The 23188-nt window shown below is 39.6% G+C and overlaps 1 protein-coding gene across 1 annotated transcript in view; it reads left to right on the top strand.

Annotated features, from left to right (window-relative positions):
* Positions 1–23188, top strand: part of iqgap2 (IQ motif containing GTPase activating protein 2) — a 282888-nt gene that overhangs the window by 62352 nt on the left and 197348 nt on the right. The window lies entirely within an intron of this gene.

Here is a 23188-nt window from a genome sequence, read left to right as displayed (position 1 = left end):
TGGAAGCAGACCTGATCTCCATAATCCTGACTTTTCTGGCTTGGCTGCACTGCTGTGAAGAGGAATGAAAGAACTTCAGACAGCAGTAGATATTGGCAGCTTCCTTAAAGCAGTGAACCAAGAAGTTTCAATCAAAATACTTTCTGATCTGTTAATGAGGCACCTTCATATCTTTCTCTCTTGGCCCCAGCTAGTATCTCTGCTTTGCTCTTTAATTGTGAATATAGTATTTGTGGAAGTAATTCCTGCTAGTTTGTAAAAGAGGTAGGAAGTAGTTCACTCACTCTCAAGTGCATTTTCTCTCATGAGTGTTACATTACAGTTTCACATCCCTGACACTCCACCCAAAATAAAAAAAAAAGCAGGAACAGTGTGCAGCCTCATTTGCACATGGTCCAATTTCTGTCTCAATCCAGATGACAACTGAGGTCAGTACTGGCTGTGATTCAGTGGTTAGTCATCAATGTTGCAGAAGTGCTCATCATCCTGAGTGTTATCTTAAGGTTATACTACAGATGGACTTGAAATTGCAGTTCCTCAAACTGATACACCACTATGCTTATCTCAAAATGGTTGGCTCAAGGTTCTGTGTCCTTGCCATCACCAAAACTTCTGTTTGAGTATACGAGAGGATGTATTTTACTTCTATTGTTTTCTGTTTATGAAGTCCGGGGTCATTTGTGAGTCTTGAAGCATCCTGAACTTGGCTTCAGAGCTGATAAAATGAGCTCAATAAAGGTTGTCGTTCTACAGTTCTTTCTGGAGCTGAACAACCCAAGTTTGCAGAATTGGTTTGGGCATGGATTCTTCATTCTGTGCTGTAATGTCCCAATTTGTCTGTGACTGCTCAAATAAGACCAGGATCTTGTTTGTTTTACTGAGTTTACTTAATGCTCTGCTTGAACTTTATTAAACTTTTTTCCAGATCTGAAAATAGATCATTGACTTGCTATGTGGATTTCTCCCCACAGCTGCTTCCGGACCTTAACATTTCTAAAACTTTTTTTTCCAGAAGTTGACCAATTAAATGCAGGCTTAAATAAATCTGCAATATAATCATTTTAATTTCATATTTTGACTTGCCCTCATAGGTACTTGGAACCAAACAACTGCAGGCTGCAACTTCCTGTGGAATAGTGATTTTTTTTTATGCAGTCCGCTTTATGTTCTTACCCAGACCAAAGTTTAAAGTAAATTTACAATTAAAGTACATGTATGTCACCATATTCTACCTGTGATTTATTTTCTTGCAGGCATTCACAGAAGAACAAAGAAATACAATGCAATCAATGAAAAACTGCACTCAGAGGCTGACAAAGCTGGGGTGTTAGCTTTCATAAGTTGAGGGATAGAGTTTAAGAGTCGCGATGTAATGATGCAGCTCTATAAAACTCTGGTTAGGCCACACTTGGAGTACTGTGTCCAGTTCTGGTTGCCTCACTATAGGAAGGATGTGGAAAGGGTACAGAGGAGATTTACCAGAATGCTGCCTGGTTTAGAGAGTATGGATTATGATCAGAGATTGAGGGAGCTGGGGCTTTACTCTTTGGAGAGAAGGAGGATGAGAGGAGACATGATAGAGGTGTACAAGATATTAAGAGGAATAGACAGAGTGGACAGCCAGTGCCTCTTCTCCAGGGCACCACTCTTCAATACAAGAGGACATGGCTTTAAGGTAAGGGGAGGAAAGTTTAAGGGGGATATTAGAGGAAGGTTTTTCACTCAGAGTGGTTGGTGTGTGGAATGCACTGCTTGAGTCAGTGGTGGAGGCAGATACACTAGTGAAGTTTAAGAGACTACTAGAAAGGTATATGGAGGAATTTAAGGTGGGGGGTTATATGGGAGGCAGGGTCTGAGGGTCGGCACAACACTGTGGGCCGAAGGGCCTGTAATGTACTGTACTCTTCTATGTTCTAAACCATTAATGTGTAAAAGATAAACTGTGCAAATACAAAAAAAAACAATAAATAATACCATGAACATGAGTAGTTGAGAGTGAATCTTGTAGGTTGTGGAATTAGTTTGGTGAATGAAGTTATCCACTCTGGTTCAGGAGGCTGATGGTTGAATGATAATAACTGTTGCTCAACCTGATGGTTTTGGACCAAAGACCTTGATAGTGGTGAGAAGAGAGCATGGCCTGAATGATGGAGGTCCTTAATGAATTTGAAATGCCAATTGTCATAGTGTTATCTTGGAAAAAGTTTCAGAGCTGCCGATCATTCTGGGCGATTGGCTCCCTGAATGTCCATGCAAAGTTAGTCCTTTGTGAACATCTTCATGCATTAAAGGTGAAAATGTCCCAAAACAAGACTTGAATAATTGAAAATAGATACTTTGTGTATTGGTAGCTATGGAATGCCTTCTCTAGAACCCAAGTGAGCAAAAATACATAATTCTATGTTCCTCCTGTAGCAAGGAGATGACATTTTAATGGATAGATTGCATGTATCCTCTCGCTGAAACTTTGTGTTGCAGGTTGTTACAGGCAGAAATCTGGTTTGTTACGCAAGTATGTAAGGGTCTAAAATACAGAACTGTTGCAAGAATAAAATTTAAATAAATATGTTGCAGCTAATTACCATCTTGTTACCCACAACTCAAAGGCTGCAATGCTACTTTCTCATTCATCAACTGTTTGAAGAAGTTAATAAATAACAGTTGTTGAAGATTGTTAAAAACATGTAACATGTATTAAATGTGAAGTGAAAGATTAAACATCTAGATAATTGAACACAAACACTAGGCAAGTAAATCTTTGTTGCTATATTTTATCACTTTACCATAAATCTGGCAACCTGCTTGACATTTAACGAATTTTGCTTGTAAATTCCAAGTTTAACTTTTTTAATAACTGATGTTTTTATGATTTTTGTTTGCTGATTGCAGCTTGCTGAATTGGTTAGTTTTCAATTTTGTAATTTATCTGTATTTTTTTATTTGCAAGGCCTTATTGCTTCCTCTGTTGTTTAAACCTTGGTATATATGTGAAGTGAGGAAGGAGAATGGAAACGTGGCGTTGTTTGTATCACCTCATGATGTTTGGCCCATTAAGCTTGCCGGCACCTGGAGCAATCATTTAAGGACATTAGAAGTGTGTGCACTTTTACATTTGCAATTCAACTCTGTCATTTCAGCACTGAAGTAATTCCTAGCTGACTTTTAGTTTTGTGTTTTCAATAGCATCTGTGGCTGCTCATGGGTAGACTCTATTGTTGTTTTTGTTCTCCAGCTTGTTCCATGTTTTCTACAGCTGACTTCACCTCCACTTTATTACCTGGGTACGCAGAGAAACAGTAGTTTAACAGAGCGTGGGTAGGAGCAAAGAAGACTTGCATTTATTTATTCCTCATGAATCAGTTGTCCAGAATACAAGGGCTGCATTCCTGTACAATACGTGTGTGGTCATTGCAGGTAAAAGAATGACAAGATTGTAGCACAAATCCAGCAACAGTGCTGTGGCCATTGGTTACTTGAGTCTATTAGATCAGCATCAAGGCAGTTGTGCTCACCTCATTGTACCGCATACTGCTGCATATGAGTGCAGGTCACTTTAAGGTGTAACTACATTCTGTAGATGTTCTTGAAGTTGAATGAATTGCAATATCACCTAATATTGCAGGCATGGTTACAGTGTCTGATTATTGCTCCAAAGATATATTGTGCTCTGCATTGATTGAGTCCCTCACTCTTCCCTTGTTGTTAACTCCATGTATATTTTGTTTCAAGGAGTGCTTGTGAAATACTCTAGGATATTTTATACTGTTAATAATTGTTGAATTTGGAGTTCAATGGTAGTATTTACTGATGTTTTAATGTGTGTGTTTACATCCATAACTTTTAGAATAATAAATGTATACAAGTGGGAATGTGCATTGTAATGGTTTTTTTGATACACTAAATCAAACTGGTTCATTGAAGTAGTAACACCCTTAGGTCCTGACGAAGGGTCTCGGCCCGAAACGTCGACAGTGCTTCTCCCTATAGATGCTGCCTGGCCTGCTGAGTTCCACCAGCATTTTGTGTGTGTTGTTCAGATTTCCAGCATCTCCAGATTTCCTCGTGTTTGCTCTTTAAACACCCTTAGGAGACTGAGATTACAGTGCATATTTGATATTGTAATAAATTAAATGTAGCAATAGTTTTGTCAGTATATGTATTTGCTGGCTAATGTGGTTAATCATAGAAAGGTGTTCATGAATGTGTAGTGTTGGATCTTTGAGGAGATTGCTCTTAATTTTGTAGCTGAGCAATCATTTTACATTTGAGAAGACTGCTCGTCTAATTTGATAAGCTTGACATGTTGAATGCTGTATTTGCAAATTGCCTGGGGCTGTTGCCCCTCTCCTTTATAATTGAAGGCTGCCACATAACTGCTGCCGTTTCTTCCAGTTTGTGGGAGGCATTATTCAAACAGGCCAAAATTAATGCCAGATATTTCTTGCACTGCAGTGCAGCCATTTGTTTTAAGTTGGTAAGCATGGGGAGCTGGCAGAGCTCAAAGGAACTAGGTTGGCCAGCTCCAGTGGCAGCCAGCTTTTGGGAGTTAGACAATTACAGTCCCACTGCAAAGCCTATTGCTTAGTTGAGCTGTGTGTATGTAGGTTCAAGTATGTCAAATTAAAATTAGCAAAATCTTCACTTTTTTCCTTGGAAGCATAGCATGTTTTAAATTCATTGTATTCGTGTTAAACTTGGCATAAACCCAGTTAATTCTATAATGTTGGTTTATATATTGGTGTGAACTTGTACCCAACAGCACCATGGTATCATTTTGAACTCTATGTGGAATGTTCTTGAAATTCTGATGAAGGATCGACCATTAGTTCCTCTTCATAGATGCGTGTGTGTGCGTTGTTCAAGATTTACAGTATCTGCATAATCTCTGGCGTTTAAATTCTTAGACTAACTGGTTTTGAGTGGGATAGCTTGGTCCTGCTGGCATTGAACTTTGAAGAGTTATTTCTTTTAGAATAAAGCCTTATTGGTTTTGATGCTTTTTTAAGCCAACATATTGAATTACTGGTACAAAGCATGCGGAGATAAACGAGCATCAATTGTAGTTACTGACAGAAGAGATTCTGCAGAGGCTGGAAATACAGAGTAACAAACACAAAATGCTGGAGGAACTCAGCAGATCAGGCAGTGTCTATGGAGAGGAACAAGTAGTTGATGTTTCGGGCAGATATCCTTCAAGACGGTGGTTATGGTTACAGTTCACATCCTATCAACAAAACATGGTTTTGTTATAATACAAAAAAAGGCAGCTGGAGATTGGAGACATTTAGTTGCTGTAGAGCAGGGGAAGGAATAGCTTGTAACATCCAGTGCTTAATTATGTGCCTGCCATTCCTGATGGCAATTTTGTGAGAACGAAGTTGGGTTTAAATGTGTTGCCTGAGGCTGGCACTATCAATATGAAAAAGCTTCAGATTGAGTGACTAGATTTTGGAAAGGAATGTTTAAGATGCACAGAGCACATTTTAATGTGCCTATTTACAAAGGTAAAGCAGATTGCAACAGTTTAGTAGTGATGGTCACATCAAAGGTATATTTCATCATTGATCTGACAGTCACTACCAGAATTAAATAATCAAAAGATACCAAAGATGATCCTCTTGGTTCTGGTAAAACTGGGCAGGTATTAATGTCAAAATTAAATCCATCAGCAATTTTCACGGCAATATAATTTATTTATAGTTTCTGACAAAGGTTAAACATGTTCAAATCTCATTATTTAGCACATTTCTAGAGAAAATTATGCTTACTCTTTTATTTGGTATAGTTCAACAATAAGGAATTGCTACGTTTACATGGTAAATTTGCCATTGTAATGTTTTCCACATTATATTTGGTCATTCCAAATGTAAATACATAGTGGGTTCCAGTTAATTGGACCATTGTTGCTTATTTGGGACCATTCTTAAAGAACAAAAACACATTGAGAAAATAGCCTGCATTTCCTTTGATTTGGGACACTCTACCACTTAATTGGGACATGGAACTTACACTGAACAGTTTCTAACAAGTACTTAGAGTGAACAGTTTTTAAATAGCGTCACTTGTGTGTGCTTGTGTGATTTTTGTCACCGATAGTTGGTGAGTAATGGAAAGTTCAATAGGCAGACGTTTCTGAACTGCTTTGCTCAATGTGCATTCAAGCATTCAGGCTTGGAGATGCTGGAAATGGTCAGGAATGAAAATAAACCTATTTCATCACTTCAACAAGGTAGGACCGACAAAGAATTTGAAGGTATTGACAATCGTCTTGAATGTTACAATGAAAATGAAGATTTGGAAGATGCAGTCATCAAAAGCATTGGTTAAAGATTGTCCATAATCTGCACTAGGTGTCTGCGCTGATTTTGTTCATTTACAATCAATCAAAATAACACAGCAGTATACACTGGATGAATTCCTCCTTCTACAACTATTAGGAACTAATACTGTTTTGTTGTGGTGTAACAGTTTCAATAGTGTTGCAATCTGTCTGTATTTCATTTAAATGCATAATTTGTTACTTAAATCAGGGGTCACCAACTTTTTTTGCACTGTGGACTGGCTTAATATTGACAATATTCTTGCAGACCAGCCAACAGGGGGGTGTGGGGTGTTAATCACGACTGGAATATAGGACTTATAGGTGATAAGTCAACTATAAGCCACTTATAAGTGGCTAATACACTCAATTTCATTTCTAAAAGGGTTTATCTAACAAATTTAATATTAAACACACGGTGCATATTTTCCTCGTATGAACATATAAAATCATTGCAACACACTAGTGAGAGGACAAGGTAAGGGCTGGAGGTCCCCGTACTGGGGCCGCGGCAGTCACAGTCCCAAGAGAGTGACCGAGCGAGGAGTGCGACAGGCCACACTCCCGCCCCCCCCCTTGTAGGTAGGTAGGATCTATTGGCCAATAGAAGTTTGGCTCGAGGGATCTTTCAGTAGATCGCAGTGAAATAGCTGCTCTGCTACTTATGAAACCTGAGACCAAATTAGGTTGTCTGTGAATATTTCAGCACCGGGTTCCCCATGAACATTCGGTGTGCTAAACAGGTTCAGAAGCCTGTCCGTGCTCCAGGCCAGTAGCAACGGCACTTCTCACCAGCCGCGTGAGGCGGCCGGTTGCCTGAGGTGAACCAGTGATCCCTGGCGCTAGGGTATCACTGCGTTTAGGCAACTAATGACCTTGCGTGTGTAATAACCTCAAGTTCTACCGTGGGCTTGACAGGGAATGAGGAAAGGTGCAGCTGACTCATATCGTTTCATATCACTAAATCATATAGTTTACTCGCGGCCCGGTAGCACATGCTTTGCGGCCCGGTGGTTGGGGACCACTGACTTAAATGGTAGCTTCTCTTTTTAGTATCTTTTTAGCTATTTCCATGAAGCTCTGGAAACTTTGGGGCAGCCACTTAATTGGGCCAAAATGTACTGGTCCTAATGTGTCCCAATTAACTGGGATTCACTGTATTTGATAACTGAATTGCTGCTAATTAAACTGGTTGACATAGAAGTGCATGGCTGCATGGTTCCCGATGTTGTTGAGGTCCTGTTGCTATTTCTGTCCGAAGGACCCAGCGATCTGTCAAGTGGATGGAACCTGAACCCGAGGCATTCTCCTGATCACCACCTCACAGTTCATGGTGTCCGCCTGTCTCTATCATTCTCTTATCGATTCACTAAAATAGGGGAGAATGCTGGTAATTTAAACTAATAGTATGTAGTGGAGTTCCTTGTTTGGCAATTTCTTCACTAAAGCAATGCACCAATAACAAAAGCAAATGTTTAGAGACTGCTGAGTTGGTTCAGTGTGATCTGGTGCTTTAGCTCTTCTTGGGTAACTTGACAGGCAGGAATGTTGGAGTTTAAAGGTCCAGATCTAGGTTGAAATAATTCCAGACAATATTACGGACCTTGTTCTAGTAAAATCTGCCCCCTTGTTTGGCTTGCCATCAAGAATTCTCAGATGGTGTTGATTGCTTGATACAAGGCAGCTGTGCTAGCATTGTAAAAGACTTGCACTGCGAATAATGATGATCTCATACAACAATGTTAGAATCTAGTTAACTTTTTTTGTTAGGTGGGGGATGGTTGGAGAAGGATGTGGTTTCAACTGCAGTCTGACGTTTGGGCAAAAAATAGAATTACACGAATCAGAGCATTTTTTGTGGCCTAAGGTAATGTGCTTTGTGTCCGCTTCTCAGGATAGTTGAGTGGCTATTTGGAAACGTTTCCTGAGAGTCCAACGATGAAGTTGGGTTATATTTTTATGATTATGTATGAGCCCTTGTGATGAATTCAAGGTACCATAATGTAATAATCTTTATTTTTTAAAAAAAAGGACAAGTGAATTAATCCTAGATAACAAACAAATGTTTTGCTTTTCTTTAAAAACAAGCTGTAAGTAAATCTGAAACTTTCTGCAGGACCTGTTTCTTGGAAGGCTGCTTAGAAATTGATTCTGTTCCACCAGGATTTTTTTTTAGTATTGTTACTAATTAGTCAAAATCCTGGTGGCAAGTAGATCGCATTTTGATTCCTGTAACTCAGTGATTCCAAACAGAGGTGGTTATGTGCTCTAAAGGGGTATTAGCTTTGGGGAAAATAGAGATTCTTGGGGGCATTGGGGGGGGTGGGGTGGTAAGCGGTACGCTAACTTGAGGCATGAGACCTGGCCGACCGTGTCAACTTGCTGCTGCCACCAACAACTGTTCCCGGTTTGTGTGGATTTTTCATTTTAATTTAGCCCCCTTAATGATGGATAAGTATGATGGTGAAGCCTTCAATTCTAATCTTGCTAAGAAATAGAAACTACAGAAATGCAATGTTACAATGTTACAATGTTACATACCTGGAGTATGGTTTTATTCCGTTCCTGTCAGATCAGTGACAACCTATGTGTCTTATTTTATAATACTGTACTGTCTAATGAAGCCATAAAACCATCAAGTTTGCAGAAGCACTTACGTAAAAGACACCCTGAAAAGGCTACTTATGGTATTGCTCAGTTCCAGAAGATGAACGAAGCATTTGAAAAGTATTTCACACTCGAGTCATTTGCCAAGAAAGCTGAAAATGACATTGATAGTGATCTCAAGCAACACACACACAAAATGCTGGTGGAATGCAGCAGGCCAGGCAGCGCCTATAGGGAGAAGTGCAGTTGATGTTTTGGGCCGAGACCCTTTGTCAGGACTTGGTGATCTCATTGCTTCTTATAACATTTCCAAAATGATAGCATAGTGTGGAAAATCTCATACAATTGGTGAAAGTTTAATAATGTCTGCTGTATCAGAAGTGCTCACCACTGTTCTCAAAGAGGATACCTGTATTTTGAAGTCCATTTCTCTGAGTTGTAACTCTATAGCTTGTCATATTGATGAAATTAATGAAGACATTGAGTATCAATCATGCACAAAGTTTCAAAATACAGAATTTGGGACTCAACTGGTTGAGTCAAATGTGTAAGACAATGAGGAATTGCTAATGGGATATGTACAGTTTATAAAACAAAATGGAAAAGATTATGAAGAGATTCTCTTTTGTAAAAAGTTTAACAACAAGTATCAATGGAGAATCAAATCTATGACAAGCACAAAATATGTATTGAGGATAAAGTATTCTGATTAGGAACATGATTTCTTGTACAATAGAAGGAGAACCATATATGATGGGTCGCTATGCTGGTGTAGTGGCATTTATGAAAAAAGATATTCCAAATCTGTTTGCAATCCATTGCGTAACTCATCATCAACATCTAGCAGCCAAAAACCTCAGCCAGGTGACTTTTTTCAAGCATGACTCTTGTAATATCTGCTATCAACAAAATTAAAGCTCATCCATTAAATAGCAGAATATTTCACCAATTATGCCAAGTTAGCGACGAAGAGTTTGAACACTTTTTCACACTGAATTGCATTGGCTGTCAAAAGGGTGCTGTTTAAAATGTTTCTTTGATGTTTTTGATACTGATTGAATTCTTGTTCAAAGTCTACAAAAGAGCTTGGGACACAAGATTGAGCTTCTCATGGATATTGAATTGACTTTATTACTTACATCCTTCATATGCATGAGGAGTAAAAATCTTTATGTTGCGTCTCTGTCTAAATGTGCAATTTATAGTAACTTATAATAAATGTATACACAACAGGACAGTCAATATAACATGGAAGTACAATTGTATCAGCATGAATTAATGGCTCTGATGGCCTGGTGGATGAAACTGTCCCAGACCCTGTTGATCCTGGCTTTTATGCTGTGGTACCTTTTCACGGATGGTAGCAGCTAGAACAGTTTGTGGTTGGGGTGATTTGGGTTTCCAATGATACTTTGGGCCCCTTTTTTTCACACCTGTCTTTGTAACTGTCCTGAATAGTGGGAAGTTCACATCTACAGGAGCGTTGGGCTGTCCGCACCACTCTCTGCAGAGTCCTGTGATTGAGGAAGTATAGTTCCCATACCAGGCAGTGATACAGCCAGTCAGGATGCTCTCAACTGTTCCCCTGTAGAAAGTTCTAAGGATTTGGGGGCTCATTCCAAATTTCTTCAACTGTCTGGGGTGTACAGACCATGTGAGATCCTCGGTAATGTGTATGCTGAGGAACTTAAAGCTGTTCACCCTCTCAACCCCAGATCCATTGATGATAAAATGAGCTAGCCTGTCTCCATTCCTCCTGTAGTCCACATCCAGCTCGTTTTTGCAACTTTGAGGGAGAGGTTGTTTTCTTGACACCACTGTGTCTGGGTGATGACTTCTCTGTCAGCTGCTTTGTTATTTGAGATTAAGCCAATCAATGTAATATGTGACATACTTAGCTAATCTGTATGACAAAATGAACATCCTAAATATGAAACTGAAGGGTGTGAATTTCAGTTTAATCAAGGCAAATGTACAGTGTTCACTTTTATCAAAAAATTGGAAATATAGAAGCAAAATGTTAGGAGAAGAATGTTCTCACAGTTTCCCTGCATGGCAAGTATGGCACTCTCTTTCACAGACAGTGATTTGCAAGAGTACTGCTTACACCTGCAGTCACTGAAGAAGGACTTTCAGAATTGATTCAAGAATCTGAATGATCTGAAAATTCTGGACTGGGTAATTAACCTTTTTATGAGGTGGAAGAACAGGAACAGACCTTGCAAGAAGAAATTATCAAAATTCAGGATGATGGAGCAAAAGTGCTTTTGGAAAATGTCGGCTTTTGTGATATGTGGCTATAGTTTCATATGAAGTTTCCTGGTCTTTGGAGAAGAGCCAGACTGCTTCTCTTTGTACCTCCATCCTTCTACCTTGTTGAAAGAAATTTCAGTGCAGTGAATCGCATACTCAAGAAAAATAGAAACTGCTTGGACATTGTTACATGTGGGGACTTGAGGCTTTTGCTGTCACAACTTGAACCAGATATTTCAACTCTTGCTAAAAGCCAGCAAGCTCAAGGATCACATTGATATCGAAGCTGCTGTACAGCACTCAGGTACTGTGTGAACTAGGTTTAAAGACAAGTAGAATCAGTTTTCTCAACTTGAAATATGATTGACATGTTTTTACACTATGGGCGCGTTGGCAAGTCTGAAAGTGCATTGGGGGATCGTTGGAATAAAAAAGTTTGGGAAACACTTATCTAACTGGATCATTGAAAATTCAGTGTTACTACAGGGACTGCTTCAATTGTGAGGGGAACAAGGTGACTAGGAAGCAGAGTAAACTATTCGCACCTACAGCTACAATACCAAGTTTTGTTGGATACGTTCTAAAATATATTCATCTATAGTAATCCTATAGTTGATGCTTCCTGATTTTTATTTTTGAAGTTGTCTGTTTTGCAATGGGTACAGATCAATTTGTAGACACTTTTTCCAAAATGTTTCTGAATTGGAGCTAGATGTAAGAGTGCATCTGGTACATAATATCACAGCCTAATGTCCATCTTCCATAAACTATAATTGATCAAAGAATAAATGGTCAGTGCCTCATCAGGACAGTGCTAATTAAGGACCTCAGCCCCAAGGTGTTGATAGTTGGTTCCTCTCCACAGATGTTGCTTGGCCTCTTGAGTTCCTTGAAACATTTTGTGTGTTCCAACAAGGACCCGATTTCTTTTATTCAGATTTGTGTTGCAACGGTGACGCTGATCTCTTTGAATTTCATTTACCTAGAAACAGACTGTCCTAAGTTGATGAATAATACACCAAATGCAAATGAAATGCAGCTTTTATCCATTCTAGTCTTAAAAAAGCAGTGAGTACTGTATTGTTAAATATGGTATTCAATCAAGGGATGCAAAAAAGTAAGATGAAAAATGGTTGTGACCCTATAGATTGTGTTAACCTTTACCTCTCCTTCCAAATGGTTTAACAATTCTCTATTGTGAAATAACTGGCAGACTATTGTTGTTATTGTTTCCCCTAGAGTACTGCAACTGAGGCCTCAGTTGTGTTTTTTATGAATTACTGATTACTTTGAAATTAATCTGAACATTGTTTACCCAGGAAGCCAAGATGATGGCACATTAATCATCTTCCATTTTTTGCCAACAGTATGAAACCTCCTTTGTCAGAAGTGTTGAACTGCAGATTATAATTGGATCTATTAGTAAAAAGATTTTTGGTAAATGTGATTTGCATCTGCGGTCTCCTTCCTGATAAGATTGAATAGTTGTTATAATAGGAGTGTCTTAGAATTTGTAATGATATTTCTGAGCAGGAGGAGCTTTAGACTTTCATTTAGCCTGATTGAGTGGCTCTGAGAATTGATTTGTAAATTCTCAGGTGTTGCTTTCTAAACACCGTGTCCATAAAGTAGATACCTTCATTCAGTGATTGTAAAAAGAACACCAGTGATTGTAAAAAGAACACCAGGACCCTTTTCACAGGTGGGTTGTCAAACACAATCCATTTATAAATCTCTGAGATAAATATTCATACAAATGATCAAAGGAGGTGGGTTCTAAGGAAAGGCTGGGGAAGAATTTGGAGTTTAAAACCTTGACGTTTGGTGTGACCATTGTTGCTGGAGAAATTACATACCAATTTCTTTGATGCCTTTACTGTTTCTGATCTCAGGATGAAACTAAAGAACAGCAAAGCCGTAAAGGGATTCAAAAGCAAGATGGATTTTAAGATGAACTAGAAACAAGGCAGGCATGTCGTTGATGGAAGAATTGGTCTTGGTTTTATTTGGCCCAAGAGGCGGAGAATTTTGTCTCACTTCAACTTAAGCGTAGAGTTGAACAAGTGTGGTTAAATGGGTATGAGATCTATGACACTAGAAGCAAGAAATCAAAATGAAATGAAGTTTATGTATCATTTTGATGATAAAAGAAGAATGAGTCCTTAATTGGTATTAAAGGATTAAATTGGAATTGTAAATGTTTCATTTAATGTCACATACGAAGATACAGTGAGAAGCTTGGCTTACATACTGTTCATACAGATCAAATTGTACAACAGGTCATTGAGGTAGAATAACAAAATGCAGAATAAAGTGAATTTCTTAAGTTTGAACTGTCAAGTTTCTGACTTGTATTCCCAATGTTTGTTTCAGCACAACCTAAGGAAAAGCAATGCGTAATGTCGGACTGTAACTAATTTTGAAAATGACGGTATTGCACATTCAACCAGACAACATAGTCTGACCAGCAAGTGGATTAGGGTCTTTGCACACTCTGTTAATAGGTTTGATTTTTAGAAGATGGATCTGCTATGGTACAGAAAACTGCTTAATAAAGTCTGAATAAACTGACAACCATGTGTGGTATGACACTGGAGGCGTCAGGATTAGACTGCTGTCCTCTGTTTGAAAACTAGATTACAGAAGGCTTTTATGTTTGTCCACATGTTGCAAATCAAATTACTGTTTGTAATAGACTGATGCTTCTCGTGCAATTGTATGAAATGCCAATTACCATGGTCTTGGCTTTGGAGAGTTCTTGATCTAAGGGTTTCATTGTTTTTTTTCTTGCCTGATGTTTGGTATTTATGAAAATATCACATTCTTTAAATAATTTCAGCTATTACAGCTACTTGGAACTTGATGTAATTTGCTGTCAATTATGAATCACTCCAACTACACAGCAATGTTCTGTCACAGTTATTTCCACCCTGAGTACTGAGACTACTGCATAGATTACAGTTCCAGCTTTCTGATACCTTGTCTTGCATGGGAGTGACCCAAGGTATTCAACCACCAGGACTGCTGCAGGCAGGCTTGAGCCCACAACCACATGCCCACTTCCATCAGAAGTCACCAAATCAATCATCACCAGGAAGCTACCTTTCTTAGCTTAAGCACCGCTGGTGCTATTTCATTTGGAAGCCTGGTGTAATCCAGCTGAGCTGTGTACTATGAATTCATTATGGTGGGAGAAAGAGGGTGTCCTAGCATGTTGCGTGGTTGACCACACTTTCAAATGGATCTGTCGTTAGCAGTAAGAAAATGCTGGAAGTGTATAAAGGAAGGAAAAGTCGGCAGTGGTTAATGTGAGTAATTATACAAAATGAGCAAATTGTGGAAATAAAAGTAATACTATGTATTCCATAGTAACAGACATAATCCTTCATCATTAACATTTTGTATCAAACACTTGCTGTTTTTATAGCTTCTTTAGCATGGTATTTGAAAGCGCAGAAGTTGTGTTTAATTCGGATATATTTGGAAAGGTGAATGTTATGTAGTAGTAATTAATTTACAAATGCATCTGGTGCTTTTTTGCCTTTCACTTGTACTTGCGATATTTCACAGCTTTTGATGTTACAGTCCAGTTACAATTTTCTGTTAACTGGTGCTGTCTTTGAGTCTCATAATCTGCAAGGCGATTGCCATTCCTCTGCTCAGTGCAGCTGATTAGACCTCTCATTGCCTGGTGTAACCTCCGATAAATGGTTTAGGAGTATGCTCAGAAGGACCAAGGTGAGCTGTTAATTGAGTTTCACCCTATTGTTGGCTTTCAAATTTCACTTGAGCCGGGAGGAAGCTGCAAGGCCATAATCGTTGTCCATCTCTGCTAATGTGCTGAGTTACAGCAGTGGTGATGGTGGATAGTGCTAGTTTAAAAAAAAAAGTAAGGAAATATTAGCTGCTATTGCAAGGGTCACTGGTTCATGTCCCTTCCCTTTGGAGGGGCCAGTGGGTCCCAATGTTGTCGAAATGCTTAGATTTATGGGTTGGGCTATAGTCCATATTGGCCACTTTCAATTCTCTGCGTTCACTCATTTTTTTCTTATTGCCGATTGGTGGACTGGGGGGGGGGGGGGTTGGGTAATCTGTTAGTTTTTGTGTGAGTAAGGGGTTGGGGTTTGAGTTTTTGGGTTTTTTGTGCAGTGGTAATTAATAACTCTCTTTAGCTACTGCTATGGTTTTCTGAATTTTATGGTATATGGAGAAGACAAATCTCAAAGTTGTATTCTGTATCATACTTCAATAATATGAACCTTTGAACCTTTAGTAGGGTTGGTCTGCGTGAGACTTGATGTTAGGACAATGCTGCTGTGTGAAATAGGTTATGTTTCACTGTTCACTGTTTAAGTGGTACACTTTGAATGGACTTTTAGGGTGCTTTCTGCCATTCCAACATAGCTTCAGTCTTGTAGAAAATAACCTGTTTTTGGTCCTTAATAAATCATCTTTTCCTTGTGGTGCGTCTCTAAGTAGTGACACATTACATGTGTGAGCAGTTTCAGGTTCCTGAGTGTCAAGATCTCTGAGGATCTAACCTGGCCCCAACATATCGATGCAGTTATAAAGAAGGTAAGACAGTGACTATACTTCATTAGGAGTTTGAAGAGATTTGGTTATGTCAACAAATACTCTCAAAAACTTCTACAGATGTACCATGGAGAGTATTCAGACAGGCTGCACCACTGCCTGGTACGGAGGGGCTACTGCACGGGACAAAAGGAAGCCGCAGAGGGTTGTAAATCTAGTCAGCTCCATCTTGGGTACTAGCCTACAAAGTACCCAGGACATCTTCAAGAAACAGTGTCTCAGAAAGGCAGCGTCCATTATTAAGGACCTCCAGCACCCAGGGCATGCCCTTTTCTCACTGTTACCATCAGGTAGGAGGTACAGAAGCCTGAAGGTACACACTCAGCGATTCAGGAACAGCTTCTTCCCCTCTGCTATCAGATTCCTAAATGGGCATTGAGCCCTTGGACACTACCTCACTTTTTTAATATATATTATTTCTGTTTTTGAGTGATTTTTAAAATCTATTCAATATATGTATACTGTAATTGTTTTACATATTTATTTTTCCTTTTTTTCTTCTATATTTTGCATTGAACTGCTGCTGCTAAGCTAACAAACTTCATGACACTTGCCGGTGATAATAAACCTGATTCTAATAAAGTAAATCTGTATTTAATTGCATGAGCCAGTTCTGTTTTTGATTATGCTAAAGTGGTTTTTGTCTTCAGTCATTTTCATTAGGAAAAATAGAAGCTGAGCCAAATTTATATTGGGCTGAAAATGTCAAATTATCAAATTACTGTACTCACTTTTGAATCCTCTCCATAAACTATACAGTAGTTTACTGGTAAGAAAAATAAAACTCATTTAATGCAACATTATTGGAGCTCTGTTACTAGGCTGGAAGATTTTCAGGATTTATAGGATGTATTATTAATATCCCCATTTTGCCTTGTATTATAATTTTTTTAAATACAGTTTAGAAAGGGCATGGGTTGACTCCTGGTAAGGCAGGTACAGACTATCAGGACTTGCTGATAGTCCGATACCAGACTGTTAACGTTTCACTGCAAATGATACCTGGAGTTCATGATTCAGCACATAGTTCCCTAACATAAATAGGTAGAAATGGCGTCACTGAGCACAGTGAAAGATCCTGCCACTCTGCTCACATTTGCACAATGCTACAAGGTAAAATGTGACCATGTACTTTATGGATTCTCACCCCTCTCGCTGTGCACTTGCTGAATTCCCATCATACTTCAACCTGCTTTTAACATTCTTGCGTATATAATGTCTTTGTAAAAGCCAGATCTTGCTGTCAGTGGGCCTTGTGCTCAATATCCACAAGGTCAATACCACTCTCTCTCTCCCCCCCGCCCCACCCCAGACACCATGCACCAGCTGCGAGAGACTGACAATACAAGTTAATGACGAGAGCCTGGGCAATTTCGCGTACTGTACCTTGGGAACCACCTCCTGGTTACAGCAGACAGAAGAGGCCGTATCTAATTTCATCATCAATGCACCAGTACAACAGTTGAACAATTTGAATAAAATTGAAGATCTCTGATAATGGAGTTCATCACCAGAGGTTGTTGTGGTGTTCGAGTCATTTGGGTATAGTTAAGGCAGAGTTTGATGAATTCTTGATTATTTTCAGGGCATGAGAGGTTACAGGAAAAAGGCAGAAGATTGGAGCTGACAGGGAAACGGATCAGTCATGATGAAATGATGGAACAGACTCGATGGGCCAAATGGCCTTGTTCTGCTCCTATATCTTATGTTCTTACAAAACTAAGTTCCACTGAGCAACAGTGCTGTGACTTACCTGCATGTTTCTGACACAGTGAATGACTCAATTCACTGGAAAGATACCACCGAGGCTGTCTCTGCAAAGGATCGAGGAACCAAAATCAGCATCGTCTCCCAGGCCACATCCTTGGCTTTGAAGCCCCAATTACTTTCAGTGGCTATATTGGCCTGGCCTTGTCTGTCACACACCCAACACCAAATTCCTGAAGTTAATGCTTTCCAGAGCTGTGGGAGAAAATTACTTGGTGAACAGAGGAAAAGATTCAAGCAGGGAATGCAACAGCACTGACTTCTGGGAACTTCTCACCCATGATGATAAGGATTCTAAGATTCAAAGTATGCCTATAGAATACAACTCTGAGATTCATCCTCTTGTAGGCAGCAAGAAAACCAAGAAAAACCATAGAACATGTTCAGGAAAATATCAAACGCCCACTGCATTGGAATAAAAAGAGCAAATTGTGCAAAGGTCAAATAACAAGTGAACAACACATAGACTATCAAACGTCAAGCCAGGAGTCCAGTAGTATTCATTTTAGTTCAGTTCTGTATCAATAGTGCATTACAAGGCTTGCACCCTAGACAGCATCAATCGTCCCAATCAAACCACTCAAAATCAGAAAAAAAAAAGCGTAACCAGAATCCAGGAACACAAGCAACGTGAACCTCAAAGTCCCCCACCGGAATGAGTCCACAGCCTTGTTGATCAATCTGTGCAATGTGGATCCCAAGACTTCTGCACATTCCCCCAACAGCAGCGAGTGAGAGGGAGAGGAAAACCAGTGAAACACAGACAGATGCCGCCGAACGCCAGCCTACCCTCCACTCGTCTTCATCAACTTTAACCTTGCATAATGTTTCAATTGGAGAGAAGCAATGGAGTTGATCATGGGCTTATACCCCATCTCTAGGCATCACTGAACTCCCTACTAGACAGCAAAGTGCCAGATCGCTCAATCGGCCCAAAAGTATACCATCAAAATGTAAATCACTGGTTCAAAACTGCATGCAGCTTAGGAGTAGAATCATATTTGAAAGAAGTAGTAGTTTTGTGAACTGTCTGGAGGACGTCGCCACTGGTTACAAAAACACTTGAAGGAGTAGCCAGGAAAAATGGAGAAAGAACATTGCAGATGGTGTTGAGTGTTTCAGAGCACATTTTCATTTGCACAGTTTGTCTTCCTTTGCACGTTAGTTATTTGCCAATCTTTGTCTGTTTTATGTATAGTTTTTCATAAATGGTATTATGTGTTTTCCTGTAAATACCTGCAAGACAATGAATCTCAAGAGGGTGTTCGGTAACATATAATTTGACAATAAATTTACTATTAACTTTTTTTCTCATCGTGTAAAGCATCCGAAGACTTTGTTGTAGATGTAAATTTGTAAAACTCACACAGATGTGGTTCCTGTTTGCTTGATCTTCACCAACTGTAGTATTTGTTGAAGCAATTGATATCTTTTGGAGAAAGGTAAATTTTAAGATATTTCCAGTACTACAAGTCTCAGTTCTAGCATAATCTTATGTTTGTAACATGGTTATACCTGAAGTTTGGAATTGTCTCGTTTTGTCTTCTAATCCTTTATGGTGCTTGTCGTTGTTATCCAACCGCTAAATATCAAATATACTCAGTACTAAGTCATTGGCAAACTCTGAACATAAAGCTAGTTTGACCTTTGTCATAACACACACAAAATGTTGGAGGAATTCAGCAGATCAGGCAACATCTGTGCAAATCAACAAATAGCCGATGTTTCGCACCAAGATACTTCTTCAGGAATCAGAATCATTTTTATTATCACCGGCAAGTGTCGTGAAATTTGTTACCTTAGCAGCAGCAGTTCAATGCAATACGTAATATAGAAGAGAAAAAAATACATAATAAATAAATCAATTACAGTATACATATATTGAATGGATTAAAAAAACATATAAAAAACAGAAATACCATGTATTTTAAAAAGTGAGGTAATGTACAAGGCTTTAATGTCCATTTAGGAATTGGATGGCAGAGAGGAAGAAATTGTTCCTGAATCACTGAGTGTGTACCTTCAGGCTTCTGTACCTCCTACCTGATGGTAACAGTGAGAAAAGGGCATGTCCTGGGTGCTGGGGGTCCTTAATAATGGATGCTGAGACACTGCTCCCTGAAGATGTCTTGGGTACTTTGTAGGCTAATACCCAAGATGGAGCTGACTAGATTTACAACCCTCTGCGGCTTCCTTTTGTCCTGTGCAGTAGCCCCTCCGTACCAGGCAGTGGTGCAGCCTGTCTGAATGCTCTCCATGGTACATCTGTAGAAGTTTTTGAGTGTATTTATTGACATACCAAATCTCTTCAAACTCCTAATGAAGTATAGCCAGTGTCTTGCCTTCTTTATGACTACATCGATATGTTGGGACCAGGTCAGATCCTCAGAGATCTTGACACCCAGGAACTTGAAGCTGCTTACTCTCTTCACTTCTGATCCCTCTATGAGGATTGGTATGTGTTCTTTCGTCTTTATCTTCCTGAAGTCCACAGTCAACTCTTTTGTCTTACTAACAATGAGTGCCAGGTTGGTGCTGCTGCACCACTCCACTAGTTGGCATATCTCACTCCTGTACACCCTCGTCACCACCTGAGATTCTATCAACAATGGTTGTATCGTCAGCAAAATTACAGTTGGTATTTGAGCTATGCCTAGCCATACAGTCAAGGGTATAGAGAGAAGGGTCTTGACCCAAAGTATGCCGTTAGAAGGGTCTCAGCTCAAAAAGTCAACTGTTCATTCATTTCCGTAGTTGCTACCTGACCTGCTTAGTTCCTCCAGAATTTTATGCATGTTGCTTTGGATTTTCAGCATCTGCAGTATTTCCTGTACTTACGATTGACCTCTGTCACTGGTTTTAAGCTCCCAATTTGTAACTTGTACTTCTATTTGTTCTATTTTTGATATTCCCTTTATTTCAATAACTTAATTCTCAAGCAGTAGTTCCTTTTTATTGTCAACATTTCAAAGACATCATTTATTTTCGGTACTGTACCAAACTCATTACTGTTCACTTCCTTCGGCAGCATAGTGTAGTTAGTCCATGACTGGCCCTGATGGGATAAATTAGTCCAAAAGCAATGGAAAGTGCAAGTCAGACAAATGAGAGATATCTGCCTATGAAGCAAAGAAGTTTGGAATTGGAAAGTCCAACATGGAGGTCACTACCCTTAAGCCTGTGTACTCAAATTCTAATGCTGATGGCGCCATAGATAATTGCATTCCTGTTTAATCTCACATTAGCCATTGCCTTTGGCCATTGGCTCTGGAAGATTAAAAATCTGAGCTCTCTGCTGATTGTGTCACTATTGCCTTATAACATGAATCTTGGCTTTGTTTGATTTTCTGCTGAAGATCATACTGGTAATTTGTTTTCTCAACTCCAGCAAAAGCAATATAAACTTGATCTTCCTTTCAGAATTGTATTAGTTTCTGATTTTGCCCTTTCAGCTGGACAATCAGCCTCTGAGATCATTTTGAATAAAAGTGAAACACTGTTGTGTCTGACAATTTTGCAGTTGCTCAGGTACTGGTGAAGTCTGCTGTTGAACTGAAATTGCTATTGGGTGCTACCACTGAGATTCATCAAAACATTTTGCTTCTGTACAACAGACTCACTTGCTATGAGTCCATTGCTTTTAGGTGTAAGATTGGCTGATCAGAGTTTCAGTTCTGCATTTTCATATTCTGGCAAATTATCAGTGCTCCTGAAATTGCTGTTTGTCAAACCCCCAAAATTCCATGGCATGAGGACTATGTGAAAAGGCTTGAGGAACAGAAAACAGTTTACTTCCACCGGCAGCAAAACAATGACGACTTCAACTGCACGGGTGTTGTCCATTGATTCGCTGCAGACAACATCATTCTGCTGCCTGATAAAGATGAAGAATTAGCTTTATTTGTACATTGAAATATCAAAGCATGTAGTGAGCTGGAGGAGTGGTGACATTTGCATTCTGCATATTGTGGACTGTATTGGCCATTGACACCAGGGATGCACTTGACTGGACATTTCAAAGTGCGTGTGACAAATAAACCTGCTCTTTATCTTTGAAATGCGTCATTTGCGTCAACAAGCACCAGTCTGCGAATGTGCTGAAGGAAGTCCACCACTGTCGCTGTGCTTCCAGTGCCAACGTAGCAGCTCAGTAATCAGAGGCAACCCATGTGTTCACGAGTGTATACAAACTTACAACAGCGACAGGAATTGAACCCATGTAGCTTGATGCACCATCAATAACTCACACTGAGACGTAAGGCGAGATATCGGCTTTTATTGACTGGAAGAAGGAACCAGGAGTGAGTGTCCATCATACTATGTCCTGGAGACTGAGGCCGAGCGTCAGGCCTCAGATCGCCTTTATACAGGGGCCTGTGGGAGGAGCCACAGGAGCAGTCAGCAGGGGGCGTGTCCAGACAGGCACATAGTTCACCACATAGCTGTAAAGCATTTTGCGAACCAGAATGCTGCCATGTCACCCAAGAAATAAAAGTATCCCTTTCTCTGCTGTGACCTCACGTGCAGCCTCTGTAGCTGTTTTCTTGCATCCAGTGTGAGTTGCCATCTATAGGGAATAGAGAACGGTGTGATTTTATCTCCGAAGGCCTAAGAGAAAACTTGGGTTAGTTTTCATCTTTTTTTTATTGGTTTATTCAAACCTGCTGAGCTGTTAGGCACACGGGTCTACATAAGCAACTCATTTTTATTTCTGAAGTATAGTTGTGTACAACTTTGGTCTATATTGAGGGGAGCTAAAACAAATATTTCATTGGTAAATATGCAGGACAAATTAGAATATAAAGCAGTTTTCAAAGCAAATGCTGTTGTGTTGATGGGTTAGCAGCTTGATGTTTAACTCGAGTTCATGTCATTTTTCTGCAGTGCAGCTTACACCAGTCTATGATTTTGCGCATCCTTTTGAGCCTATTCCAAATGTTTAGTTAGACACAATGGGCTATGCAGGTCTGGCTTTGTAGCTACGTCTAGTAGTTTTCCTCTGCATGTTGTACACACTTTCAGCGTGCAGACAAACACATAGAATTATAGCTCCCAGGTTATTTCAATCTTTCAGGAATCTTTATTGAATTACCAGTTGAGGACAAAGTAGCATGTCCAAGTGGTTTCAGATCATGCGGAGGTCTTTGCCTTAAGTTAAAAGGAAATGCTTTAAGTAGTCAGCTAGTGACAGGCCAATAAGTGTTTTGGTCAAGGCCTGTCACTAGGCCAACAGCAGATTAGGCCCCAAGCTTTACACAATATTTAGGAAATGCCTTTTCTGTAGTCTTGTGGAGGGATGGCCTGGTGATGTGAGGAAAGCCAAGGACCAGAATGGATTTGGGGCCTGGCCTAAGGAGAACAATAAAGGTATCAGGCAGAGAAGTAGGCAGTGGGGACAGGGTGAGGGTCATTTGCTGCGGATCAGTAGTCAGGACAGCGAACTGGCAGAGCTTTGCACGAGTGGTCCAGCCACAGTGGAAGGATCAAAATACCGCCATGGCACTCATCGTATACTCTTGGACATTGCAGAACTTTTCCAAAAGAACTCCTGTGTTTCTGCATCATGATGTACAGAGGATCCGTAAGGAAAATTGTGGAATATCTGTAGTTCGGTATTTTTTAAAAAGTCACATTTAATTGTATGACTTT

The sequence above is a fragment of the Hypanus sabinus genome, chromosome 7 (genome assembly GCF_030144855.1).
Source record: "Hypanus sabinus isolate sHypSab1 chromosome 7, sHypSab1.hap1, whole genome shotgun sequence".
Classification (NCBI taxonomy): Eukaryota; Metazoa; Chordata; class Chondrichthyes; order Myliobatiformes; family Dasyatidae; genus Hypanus; species Hypanus sabinus.
This window is presented reverse-complemented; position numbering and strand designations above follow the sequence as displayed.